Source organism: Salvelinus sp. IW2-2015, linkage group LG19 (assembly GCF_002910315.2).
Source record: "Salvelinus sp. IW2-2015 linkage group LG19, ASM291031v2, whole genome shotgun sequence".
NCBI classification, from domain to species: Eukaryota; Metazoa; Chordata; class Actinopteri; order Salmoniformes; family Salmonidae; genus Salvelinus; species Salvelinus sp. IW2-2015.
In genome coordinates this window covers 25747493-25761318 of record NC_036859.1, presented here as the reverse complement: position 1 = coordinate 25761318, position 13826 = coordinate 25747493, and the positions used below count along the sequence as shown (strand labels likewise).

The window sequence follows — 13826 nt, the reverse complement described above, 5'->3', positions numbered from 1 at the left end:
AGAGACTGGGGTTGTTGTCAGCTCTGGTCAAGTAGTCTACTCATTTCAAAGAGTGTTGGGTCAAGGGTTAAGTTGTCTCCAGTGTGTGGCTGCTTGAGTGGCACTTTGCTTCAGAGGAGGCTTTTTCTCCTACTTCCATTGTGTTCAACAAGTTAAGCACTTTAAAAAGAGTTTGCTGAAAGACTTAGAAAACAGTGAAATGATATCTGGCCTTGATCTCTCAACGTTTACCTCAGAGCTTGGACACACAAGCAAACATCAACACACAATCACACAAACACTATTTCAAGTAAATACACAATGTAGGAGCACATGCACACATATAGAGGAAGATGTATGAACCAGTGGAGGCTCCTCAGAGGAGGAAGGGGAGGACCATCCTCCTCAGTGAATTTCATTTTTTTTTTTTAAGTTAAACATTAAGAAAGTTATCCTTTTTAGATAAAATTCTACCAAATATATTCACCTCACCAAATGATTGATTAAAACACACTGTTTTGCAATGAAGGTCTACAGTAGCCTCAACAATACAATGCAGCTAGCTAGTTTAGCCCACTCAAATGCCATGCTCAAACAGAGGGATGCTATGTTAGCTAGCTGGCTATGACTATCCAACACAAAACTGGAACTCTTCCAAGTCAAGGTAAGCTTTTGGTTTTACTAATTTATTGCCACTGGGGCCCGCTTGTGTAACTGCTAAACTGCTTACTGACTATACAATGTAACGTTACTGCAGGATTGTAGCAGGTTTACTATGGCGTTAGTTCTATTAGCTGTGTTGACTATGACGTTACTTTAGCTAATATGGTGACATCTATGTAGGCTGTGTGTAGAGGTTATGATATGGTTTGGCTTGGAAAGTATTTTTTCACCTGGTCACATACAACTGATGGGTTGTGCATTGAAGTACCCAAACGAAAGGAAAAGGTGAGAGGAGGATAGCACATAGATGCGAGAAGGAATACAACGTGGCTGCTATAAAAGTGAACTGTGTTTTTACGTGATATGGGGTGTATTTATTCKGCCGATTCTGTTGAAAAGCGTTTCTTAAAAGGAAACAAATGGAATGAAACGGGGATAAACAMACCTGAACTTGTCCAATAGAAACACTTGTTTGCAACTGTTGGACTAATGATTACACCCAGATGCAGGCAAGAGTGTGCAGGGCAGTATTGAATGCGTCACTGTCTGTCAATGTGTCACTGTCTGTCACCTGTGCATCTATGTTGTAAACTTTCATTCATAGGCTAGGTTGTACAACCTCATGATGGGTATAGAGAAAATGAGAGTATCGTGTAGTAGTCTAAACCTATCAATGTTACATTGAACTAGGTGAATGGAATATGAATGACAGTCACCCAATAGGAAATAAGACCATGCTTACGGAGAAAGAAACGGCACCGACCGCCACTGGTGTGAATTTATACATGGACACACACACATACACACTTACACACACACACACACACCATATAAAATGAGTGACACTACCAGCTGCAAACACCTGATCCCCAGATTCCCCCCTTCACAAAGAGAAAAAAAGAAAGAAAGAAGAAGAGAAGAATGAGAGAGTGATAAAAACACCGATATCCATAACTTGTGAAGTGTCAGACAACTGGCTGAGTGTTTTTCTTTCTGCCGGGGCGKTGGGATCGGGACGTTTAGCCCTCTGAACCCCATGTGTGTCAAAAATGGTGTCCTATTCCCTACATAGTGCACTACTTTTGACTAGAGCCCTTCGGGCCCTGATCAAAAGTAGTGGACAATATAGAGAATAGGGTGCCTTTTGGGACGCAATTTCAGTCTGAACCCCAATCTGAACCCCAGAGAGACAGTGGCAGTGACTAATGTCCCAATGTGTTTGTGGTGTTGTGTTTAGATCGTTTACAGGGAGATCTGCTTTAATCATTACGGGTGTGAAGGGTCCCCCGGGGAGCAGGAATTTGTCTGAAAGCGGTGTTTATGAAAAAGGATATATTTATGAATGAGTCTTTAAAGTGTTGGGGAGCCGCTGGGCTGCAGCGAGAGAATACATGAGAGGATGAGAGCACCAACTGTCGGTCCACCATCAGTCATGGCGAATGCTTGTTCTTAGGAAGACCACAATTTGGTTAACTTCCTGAAATGACTGGAACTGAAATTGAATTGACCCCAACCCTGGTGAGTGCATGAGTGCGTGCTTACAGTGATGGGGTTGGTGGATGGCAGATTCTTTCACTTATTTTCTTGGAAAACAAACATATCCTATTGCAGGGAAAACATTTAACCTTAAACATTGAACATTTGAAAAGAAAGAAAGATTATCTTTGTTCTGAATTTCGGTAAAGATGTGTCATTTTCCAGTAAGTCATCCAGTGGATGGTCACTTGGGACATTGCCATCTTGTCTTGTCTGTGTCATTGCTCTTTTAGCTGCCTTTCCCTTTGTTTAATGCAAGTACGGTATCTAAATTAGATGTAACTAATGTAGATGTACTGAATGAGCTTGTAATCTGTTCTCATCAAGTATATTGCCCCAAGTTCAGAACTGGTTTACAGCATATCCTAACTCATAGTTAACTCATAGCTAACATTTTCCATTTCCATTTTTKCATTTCAGTAATTTAGCAGACACTCTTATCTAGAGCGACTTACATTACTCTTAAGATAAAAAATTATATGTCAATACATAATCAAGATTGTAAAGACAGACACACATTGGTTTGAAATCAATTAAAACACTTCAGCCTGTAGACATTTTTTTATATTTTATTATAAATAGTAAATAGTGCTGCATTTGACACAAGACATATTCCAACAAAAATCATTTTATGCAGTCATAAATGAAAATTATATATGTATACAAAAGAAACAAGGCAGACAAATATAGGTGTACAGATGTAGGATCTTAATTTGAGCCAGTTTGATACAGTTGGAAAATACTGCTGCAGCAACCGCAAATGTGAATTATTATGTGGATTATAATTAATAGACATTTATGTAGGGGTTGATACATTTTTCGTAATGAAAAACAAGTCTGAAGTTTCAAAGTGGAAATTATAAACTTCAGAAGCCTTTTTAAAAACAAAAATACACTACAAGTTTAACATTTCCTGTGTTTAAGATCCTATATCTGTAATTTCCATCGCTGTTTAAGATTTACGGGTCAGCACCACTGAGTGCTAAGACCAGAGATATTAACAGAGGTGGACTGAATAAATACTAAATGAACAGGAGTGGTATGTTTCATCAGGTCCAATTAACACTTGACTGGACTGTGTGACTGGTAGCCTGGTCCCAGATCTGTATGGGCAGAATCTTAACTTGAGTGTATATAACTCAGATTTATACTCAAATCTCCCATCTGCAAAAAAAATCGAAGTTACCTGTACATGCATGGATCTTGTGTTAGGATTCTTATTGCTTTAAAAGTGATCCGAGCCTTCCAGTCTCCAAAGTGCCCTTTTCAGTGGTGGTATATATTATTATTTTTGTATACATTTTTTTGTCGTTGTTGTTCTGAGTGCGCTCAAATCGGTGGTAAATTCTCATCTATGCTTCAGAACCAAAAAGTTGTGCGTCTTCATTTTTGACCAATGACCAGTCATCAGCATTGGCACGCAAAGGCAGGCGCACATATCCAGATTAATGACCAGAACACTTGCTTATTTTCCTGCAGTTCTACGTGGCAAATACAGAGTAGGCCTATGTTTATCATCCATATAAAATACAGTTTAGCAATCTACTACTGACTCATATTTACCAGAACAATAGGCTAGGTGGCGATTTGATTGTTAATTTTCAAATTTCAGATAGGGCTAGTTTGGGTGGCTCCTGCTGGCTATATGTCTAAAGATAAGCAGCTGTAACGTCGCACTGCCTTCAATATTATGGAATGAAGATGTAACATTTTCTAGTGAATTTGTTACAATAGTTGTCACGAAGAACCGGGCTACAGGGCTGACAACGAACACTTTGCAGGCAGGTAGCCCTCCAAAGTGGCATCATTTTCCATACGATCCTGCAACCTCCTCTACATGTAGGCCGTTTGACTTTGCTTGCTCTGGACTCCAGAGAATCGACATGATATATCCCTAGTACATATTGGCTGCAAACATGAATGACTTTCAGCCCCAAATTCAGCTGTAAAACGCAGTTTATTTCTGTAGCCTTGCGTTTTGAAAATGCGTCACCATTTATGGCTGTAATGACATGCTACATTTGCGTGCGCCTGGGCTTACATGTTTTGTGGGCTGACCACTCATTTTTGGGGGTCGCGGGTCAACAAATATGAAAAACACTGGGATACATGATCGTGGCAACAAATGGAGTTGATTTGGATTTAGTAACGGTAGGCAACAGTATTTCTTACCATCTTCTATTTTGACTAGAATTGTGTGGGTCATTAATTTTAATAAGTGCAGCATTAATTCCAGTTCAAAATAGTTTAGGAAAATACTTTACTCATCAGATTGTGCTGCTTTTGCCTCTTGTAAAAATTGCAGCTGCTGCGGGAATTTCTTTGAGGGGGCACCCTTTTTTTTGTTTGAGCACATGCCCCCCAAAAGGTCTGTGCACTGCCCTGCAAGCAACCCAGCTATCTTTGTTTTTCTCAATACAATATAGATTACAAAAAGAATGTAGTAGGCTAGTTGAGGAGATGTGTCAGTTCATTTCATCTGAGGCACTTCTTTGGGTTGAAGCAGCTTCCATCTATGACTGTATGTCTCTATCTCTCTGTCTCTCTACTATCAACCTAGATGGGTGAAAGACTGAGTCCGCTGTCCAGACTGTTACTTTACTTTAACCCTACAGTCATGTTACGAATCAAATTTATGGCAGTTTTTCTTCTTCTGATAGAACCCATTTCATTTCCCCAAATCATGTGAAATAATACATAGTATCAGTGTACAGTATAAGACATTTCCCTAAGACATTGTGAGTGCCATAAATAAAGCATTGTGGCTGAGTGAGCGGTGTGCCTATTGCAGGTCCATAGATAGATCACCGTTAGCCTCAGGATCGTGCCTTAAAACCTTATTTTCCTCCCATCATATTGGCCTTGAAGGCGCATCCATGGAAGATAAACAGCAGTCAAAGTCCTCTCCCACTCTCTCCCACTTATTACAAATCAAAGGCAGAATCTTGACTGAGTGAATTTTGTTTTATTCACCCTTTTTTCGTTTATCCTCTGCCTCACCTCCTCTTCTTCTCCTTCTCTCCATTTATTTTTCTCTTCAAGCATGGAGAGCAAGGCGTGCTTGGTTTTCAGAGCATGACGTGAAGTGCGAGTGGGGCGAGAGCCAGGTAACTGGAGAGGGCTCCCCCTTTGGTTCTGATTATCCCATTGAGACTCCCCCACCCCTCACATCCCCAACCAGGGTACCCCATCCCAACCGAATCCCAAAACAACCCCCCTCCGTCCATTTCTCTGGGTTGTCCCTTCTCCTCAGGGGCTGGGTAGGGAATAGGCAGAGGGGGAGGAAGGGGGAAGGAGGGATTTCTCAGGAGTTGACTGTCAGGTTAGCCAGAGATCTCGTCCACTCCTGGCCATGTTGGGGTTTCAGATAATGAAAGGCACCTGAGAGAGAGAGCGAGAGAGAGAGAGAGAAGGATAAAGAGAGCGAGAGAGAGAGAAAGAAGGATAGAGAGAGAGAGCGAGAGAAAGAAGGATAGAGAGAGAGTGAGAAAGAGAGAGAAAGAAGGATCAAGAGAGAGAGCGAGAAAGAGAGAGAGAGAGAGAGGGGGAAGGGTTAGAACTGTTCTCCATTGGGTTTCATGTCAGTATCTCAAATCAAACTATTTGTCACATGCGCCAAATACAAGCGTAGACCTTACCGTGAAATGCTTACTTACAAGCCCTAAAGTAAGAAAATTATACAAAAGTAGCACAATAACATGACAATAATGAGGCTATATACAGGGGGTACCGGTACCGAGTCAGTGTGTGGAGTTACAGGTTAGAGGTAATTTGTACATGTAGGTAGGGGTGAAGTGACTATGCATAGATAATAAACAGCAAGTAGCAGCAGTGTACAAAACAAATGGGGGGGCAGGTAGCCTAGTGGTTAGAGCTTTGGCCCAGTAACCAAATGGTTGCTAGATCAAATCCCTGAGCTGACAAGGTAAAAATCTGCTCTTCTGCCCCTCAACAAGGAAGTTAACCCACTGTTCCTAAGCCGTCATTGTAAATAAGGATTTGTTCTTAACTGACTTGCCTAGTTAAATAAAGGTTYAAAAGTAATAGTCCGGTGGCCATTAGATTAATTGTTCAGCAGTCTAATGGCTTGGGGGTAGACGCTGTTTAGGAGCCTTTTTGTCCTCGATTTGGCGCTCCGGTACTGCTTGCCGTGCGGTAGCAGAGAAAACAGTCTAGAACTTGGGTGACTGGAGTCTTTGACAATTTTATGGGCTTTCCTCTTACACCACCTATTCCTGGATGGCAGGAAGCTTGGCCACGGTGATGTACTGGGCCGTATGCACTACCCTCTGTAGCGCATTACGGTCAGATGCCGAGCAGTTGCCATACCAGGCGGTGATGCAACCGGTCAGAATGCTCTCGATGGTGCAGCTGTAGAACTTTTTGAGGATCTGGGGACCCATGCCAAATCTTTTCAGTCTCCTGGGGGGGAAAAGGTTTTGTTGGGCCCTCTTCACAACTGTCTTGGTGTGTTTGGACCATGATAGATCGTTGGTGATGTGGACACCAAGGAACTTGAAATTCTCGACCCGCTCCACTACAGCCCCGTTGATGATTATGGGGGCCTGTTCGGCCCATCTTTTCCTGTAGTCCATGATCAGCTCCTTTGTCTTGCTCACATTTAGAGAGAGGTTGTTGTCCTGGCGCCACACTGCCAGTTCTCTGACCTCCTCCCTATAGGCTGTCTCATCATTGTCGGTGATCAGGCCTTCCACTGTTGTGACGTCAGCAAACTTAATGATGTTGGAGTCGAGATTGGCCACGCAGTCGTGGGTGAACAGGGAGTACAGGAGGGGACTAAGTACACACTCCTGAGGGGCCCCAGTGTTGAGGATCAGCGTGACAGACGTTTTGTTGCCTACCCTTACCATCTGGAGGCGGCCAGTCAGGAAGTCCAGGATCCAGTTGCAGAGGGAGGTGTTTAGTCCCGGGGTCCTTAGCTTAGTGATGAGCTTTGTTTGCACTGTGGTGTTGAACGCTGAGCTGTAGTCAATGAACAGCATTCTCACATAGGTGTTCCTTTTGTCCAGGTGGGAAAGGGCAGTGTGGAGTGCAATTGAGATTGCGTCATCTGTGGATCTGTTGGCGCGGTATGCGAATTGGAGTGGGTCTAGGGTATCTGGGAGGATGCTGTTGATGTGAGCCATGACCAGCCTTTCAAAGCACTTCATGGCTACCGACGTGAATGCTACCGGGCAGTCATCATTTTGTCAGGTTACCTTCGCTTCCTTGGGCACAGGGACTATGGTGGTCTGCTTGAAACATGTAGGTATTACAGACTCAGTCAGGGAGAGGTTGAAAATGTCAGTGAAGACACTTGGTCCGCGCATGCCAGTTGGTCCATGCATGCTTTGAGTACACATCCTGGTAATCCATCTGGCCCCGCGGATTTTTGAATGTTGACCTGTTTAGAGGTCTTGCTCACATCGGCTACCGAGAACGTTATCACACAGTCATCCAGAACAGCTGTTGCTCTCGTGCATGCTTCAGTGTTGCTTGCCTCGAAGCGAGCATAAAAGTAATTTAGCTCGTCTGGTAGGCTCGAGTCACTGGGCAGCTCGCGTCTGGGTTTCCCTTTGTAGTCCATAATAGTTTTCCACAACTCCACAACTCCTGCCAAATCCAACAAGCGTCAGAGCCGGTGTAGTAGGATTCAATCTTAATCCTGTATTGACACTTTGCTTGTTTGATGGTTCGTCGGAGGGCATAGCGGGATTTCTTATAGGCGTCCGGATTAGTGTCCCGCTCCTTGAAAGCGGCAGCTCTAGCCTTTAGCTCGATGCGGATATTGCCTGTAATCCATGGCTTCTGGTTGGGATATGTACGTACGGTCACTGTGGGGACGACGTCGATGCACTTATTGATGAAGCCGATGACTGAGGTGGTATACTCCTCAATGTCATTGGATTAGTCCCTGAAAATATTCCAGTCTGTTCAAGTAAAACAGTCCCGTAGTGTAGCATCCGCATCATCTGATCACTTCCGTATTGAGCGAGTCACTGGTACTTACTGCTTTAGTTTTTGKTTGTAAGCAGGAATCAGGAGGATAGTATTATGGTCAGATTTGCCAAATGGACGGCGGGGGAGGGCTTTGTATGCATCTCTGTTTGTGGAGCAAAGGTGGTCTAGTTTTTTTCCCTCTGGTTGCACATGTGACATGCTGGTAAAAAATTGGTAAAACTGATTTAAGTTTGCCTACATTAAAGTTCCTGGCCACTAGGAGCACCTCTTCTGGGTGAGCATTTTTTTGTTTGCTTATGACCTTATAGAGTTGGTTGAGTGCGGTCTTAGTGCCAGCATCGGTCTGTGGTGGTAAATAGACGGCTACGAATAATATAGATGAGAACTTTCTTGGTAGATAGTGTGGTCTACAGCTTATCATAAGGTACTCTACCTCAGGCGAGCACTACCTCGAGACTTCTTTAATATTAGACATTGCGCACCAGCTGTTATTGACAAGAAGCTTACCAGACGTAGGTTCTCTGTTCTGTTGGTGCGTTGAGAATCCCTCCAGCTCCATAGTATCAGTATCGTCATTCAGCCATGACTCYGTGAAACATAAGATATTACAGTTCTTAATGTCCTGTTGGTAGGATATTCTTAATCGTAGGTCATCAATTGTATTTTCCAGTGATTGCATGTTAGCAAGTAGAATTGATGGCAGTGGGAGTTTACTCGCTCGCCTACGGATTCTCAAAAGGCAGCCTGATCTGCGTCCTCTTTTCCTCCGTCTTTTCTTCACGCAAATAACGGGGATCTGGGCCTGTTCCCGGGAGAGCAGTATATATTTCTCATCAGACTCGTTAAAGGAGAAGCTTCTTCCAGTTTGTGGTGATTAAACCCAGTTCTGATGTCCAGAAGTTATTTTCGGTCATAAGAAATGGTAGAAGCAACATTATATTCAAAATAAGTAAAAAAAATAAGTTACAAACAAAGCAAAAAAATGAACAAAATAGCACAATTGGTTACGGGCATATAAAACGTCAGCCATCATCTTTGGCGCCACCTCCTGTGTCAGGGTAACATCATGTGGGTGTCTACCTCCTGTGTCATGGTAACATCATGTCAGTGTCTACCTCCTGTGTCAGGGTAACATCATGTCAGTGTCTACCTCCTGTGTCAGGGTAACATCATGTCAGTATCTACCTCCTGTGTCAGGATAATTATCCTCTTTGGGCTAGGGGGCAGTATTTTCACGTTCAGATGAAAAGTGTGCCCAGAGTAAACTGCCTGCTACTCAGGCCCAGAAGCTAAGATATGCATATTATTAGTAAGATAGAACACACTATGAAGTTTCTAAAACTGTTTGAATTATGTCTGTGAGTATAACAGAACTCATATGGCAGGCGAAAACCTGAGAAAAATCCAACCAGGAAGTGGGAAATCTGAGGTTTGTAGTTTTTCAAGTGATTGCCTATCCAATATACAGTGTAAATTTGGTCAGATTGCACTTCCCAGGGCTTCCACTAGATGTCAACAGTCTTTAGAACGTTGTTTCCTATTGTGAAAGGGGAGCGAATAAGAGCTGTTTCAACCAGGGGTCTGGCTGAAAGCCTTGAGTTGTTGATCGCGCGCGGCCGTGAGCACAAGCTCCGTTCCCTTTCCTTTCTAAAGACAAAGGAATTGTCCGGTTGGAATATTATTGAAGATTTATGATAAAAACATCCTAAAGATTGATTCTATACATCGTTTGACATGTTTCTACAAACTGTAATGGAACTTTTTTGACTTTTTGTCTGGACTTGTGCATTTGGATTAGTGAACTAAACGCGCAAACAAAAAGGAGCATTTTGGACATAAATATGGACTTGATCGAACAAAACTAACATTTATTGTGGAACTGGGATTCCTGGGAGTGCATTCCGATGAAGATCAAAGGTAAGTTAATATTTATAATGCTATTTCTGACTTTTGTTGACTCCACAACATGGCAGGTATCTGTATGGCTTGTTTTGGTGGCTGAGCGCTGTACTCAGATTATTGCATGGTATGCTTGCGCTGTAAAGCTTTTTTGAAATCTGACGCAGTGGTTGCATTACGTAGAAGTATATCTTTAATTCTATGTTTAACACTTGTATCTTTCATCAACGTTTATGATGAGTATTTCTGTAAATTGATGTGGCTCTCTGCAAAATCACCGGATGTTTTGGAAGCAAAACATTACTGAACATAACGTGCCAATGTAAACTGAGATTTCTGGATATAAATATGAACTTTATCGAACAAAACATACATGTATTGTGTAACATGAAATCCTATGAGTGCCATCTGATGAAGATCATCAAAGGTTAGTGATTCATTTTATCTCTTTCTGCTTTTTGTGACTCCTCTCTTTGGCTGGAAAATGGCTGTATGTTTTTTGTGACTAGGCGCTGACCTAACATAATCGCATGGTATGCTTTCATCGTAAAGCCTTTTTGAAATCGGACACTGTGGTGGGATTAACAAGAAGTTTAACTTTAAAATGGTGTATAATACTTGTATGTTTGAGGAATTTTAATTGTGAGATTTCTGTTGTTTGAATTTGGCGCCCTGCACTTTCACTGGCTGTTGTCAAATCAATCCCGTTAACGGGATTTGATCCCTAAGAAGTTGATAACATCATGTCAATGTCTACCTCCTGTATCATGATAACATCATGTCAGTGTCTACCTCCTGTGTCATGATAACATCATGTCAGTATCTACCTCCTGTGTCATGATAACATCATGTCAGTATCTTACCTCCTGTGTCATGATAACATCAGGTCAGTATCTACCTCTGTGTCATGATAACATCTGAGTCAGTATTCTACCTCCTGTGTCATGATAACATCATTCAGTTATCTACCTCCTGTGTCATGATAACATCATGTCAGTACTACCTCCTGTGTCATGATAACATCATGTCAGTATCTACTCCTGTGTCATGAATAACATCATGTCAGTATCTACCTCCTGTGTCATGATAACATCAGTCAGTATCTACCTCCTGTGTCATGATAACATCAGGTCAGTATCTACCTCCTGTGCATGATAACATCATGTCAGTATCTACCTCCTGTGTCATGATAACATCATGTCAGTATCTACCCCTGTGTCATGATAACATCATGTCAGTATCTACCTCCTGTGTCATGATAACATCAGGTCAGTTATCTACCTCCTGTGTCATGATAACATCAGTCAGTATCTACCTCCTGTGCATGATAACATCAGTCAGTATCTACCTCCTGTGTCATGATAACAATCATGTCAGTATCTACCTCCTGTGTCATGATAACATCATGTCAGTATCTACCTCCTGTGTCATGATAACACATGTCAGTATCTACCTCCTTGGTCATGATAACATCATGTCAGTATCTACCTCTGTGTCATGATAACATCATGTCAGTGTCTACCTCCTGTGTCATGATAACATCATGTCAGTCTACCTCCTGTGTCATGATAACATCATGTCAGTCTACCTCCTGTGTCATGATAAATCATGTCAGTATCTACCTCCTGTGTCATGATAACATCATGTCAGTATCTACCTCCTGTGATCATGATAACATCATGTCAGTATCTACCTCCTGTGTCATGATAACATCATGTCAGTATCTACCTCCTGTGTCAGGGTAACATCATGCCTGATGGGTGAGAGGGGTAAATAGTGGCTGAAAGTGTTGAAGAGAGCAGTGAGAGGTGGAGAGAATGGAGGATTTAAGAAAGAGGGCGAGAGGGAGTTGAAGAGAGGCAGATCTGGCGCTTTCCCCTTTGGCTGGGCTGTACTGTACTGGGGAGAGTTAAAGTTGGCCTGCCTGCCCTGGCTACGTTGGTCCTGGCTGTGGCTCTGCTCCAGTGATCAATAACAACTCAGACTGCATCTGACCTCCACAGGGACACATGTTTCCAATCCCTGCCTGCCAAAGGCCATTTCGCTCCCCGTTAAAAAGACCCCCTCTCAACCCTACCTTCCACCCAACTCTCTCTTACCAACAACCCCCTACCCCTGCCCTCACGAGCTGCTTGCACATGGGTCCCGAGCGTGGACCTCCCCAAATTAATGACATCAAGATGCCGCTACTGACGGGCCAGTCAACATGTGGTAGTGTGCCTCCCCCGCRCCTCACCCACCCCACTAACTCTCCCTCCTCCTCCCCCGCCTGTCAAACATGCTTTGGGGAAGCCGCTCCTTTGATTTGGGGAGGTATCTTCGTTACCTAGGGGTCATTACATGGCTAGGTGAACGAGCGGAGGGTTTGATGGTCCAGCTCATCACACAGGTTCGTGAAAGGTCACAGGCTGATGGTTATGGGGGCGAGAGGCCAACCGACATACTTCTGTATCTGGCCATGTAGATATATGGTGTGGGTAAATGCTCACAGGTAATAGTAATGGAAACTGAAGTGCCCCTTCGACTACTAGCCATGTCTCTGACATACGTGTAATGTCACCCCCTGATTCGTTGGCCTTTGCAATTAACATGGTTATTATTCTGAAAATCTAAACCTTGAGTATGGTCTTTAATCATGGGAGATTGTATACGGCTATGTAGAAATGAATGGAGTTAGTATACCTTTAATGCTAATCTAATGTGTCTTTCATAAAGATATTTTAGCAGACATTCTTTTCAGAATGAGTTACAATCAATGCATTCAAACCAAAAACGTGTCTAAAATAACCACAAACAAATACACATATATATATATATATATTTAATTCCTAACAGCCCCAGTGCTACAATAAAACATGTTACTAACAGTCCCAGTTCTACAATAAACAGTACTTAATATTCCTAGTTCAAAAACCGACCTTGCTCTGTCCGTACTGTCCATACTGGTAGGAGGGGTGGTGTTCCACGGCGTAGGCTGGCGAGCTGTAGGTGGGTGGGCAGTAGGACTGGGAGCTGGGCATGGTGGGCATGCTGGTCAGGCCTGGCAGACCCTCCAAGCCCCGTTGGGAGCCGTGGCAGCTGGCCGCCATGCCAACCCCGGGCTCCAGCCCTCCGGTCAGGGGAGAGAGGGCAAAGTCACTCTGGTGGCTGGGCTGGTGGGGCACTCCTCCTGGGTTCAACAGCCCCATTACCTAGTGAGACAGAGGAGAGAATGGAATGTAGTGAGGTGTGATAGAGTAGAGTAGAGTAGAGTACAGTAGGGTAGTGTAGGGTAGAGTAGAGTAGGGTACAGTAGGGTAGAGTAGAGTAGGGCAGAGTAGGGTAGGTTGGGGTAGAGTAGAATAGTGTGGGGTAGAGCAGTGTAGAGTGAGTAGAGTAGCGTAGAATAGAGTAGCGTAGCGTAGAGTTGAGTTGAGTAGAGTAGGGTAGAGTAGAGTAGGGAAGAGTAGTGTAGAGTAGGGTGCATAGAGTAGGGTGAGTAGAGTAGAGTAGTGAAGAGTAAGGTAGTGTGAGCAGGGTAGAGCAAAGTAGGGTTGAGTAGAGTAGGGTGAGTAGGGTAGAGTAGAGTATGGTAGAGTAGAGTAGGGTAAAGTAGGGTGAGTAGGGTAGGGTAGAGTAGTGTCGAGTAGGGTGAGTAGAGTAGAGTAGGGTGAGTAGAGTAGAGTAGGGTAGAATGGTGTCGCGTAGGGTATAGTAGGGTAGTGTAGAGTAGAGTAGGGTAGGGTGAGTAGAGTAGAGTACGATAGGGTGAGTAGAGTAGGGTAAGTAGAGTAGGGTGAGTAGAGTAG

The 13826-nt window shown here is 43.4% G+C and overlaps 1 pseudogene; it reads right to left on the bottom strand.

Annotated features, from left to right (window-relative positions):
- Window positions 1-2732: 2732 nt before the first annotated feature.
- LOC111979364 (paired box protein Pax-3-like) overlaps window positions 2733-13826 on the bottom strand; it is a 43868-nt pseudogene continuing 32774 nt past the window's right edge.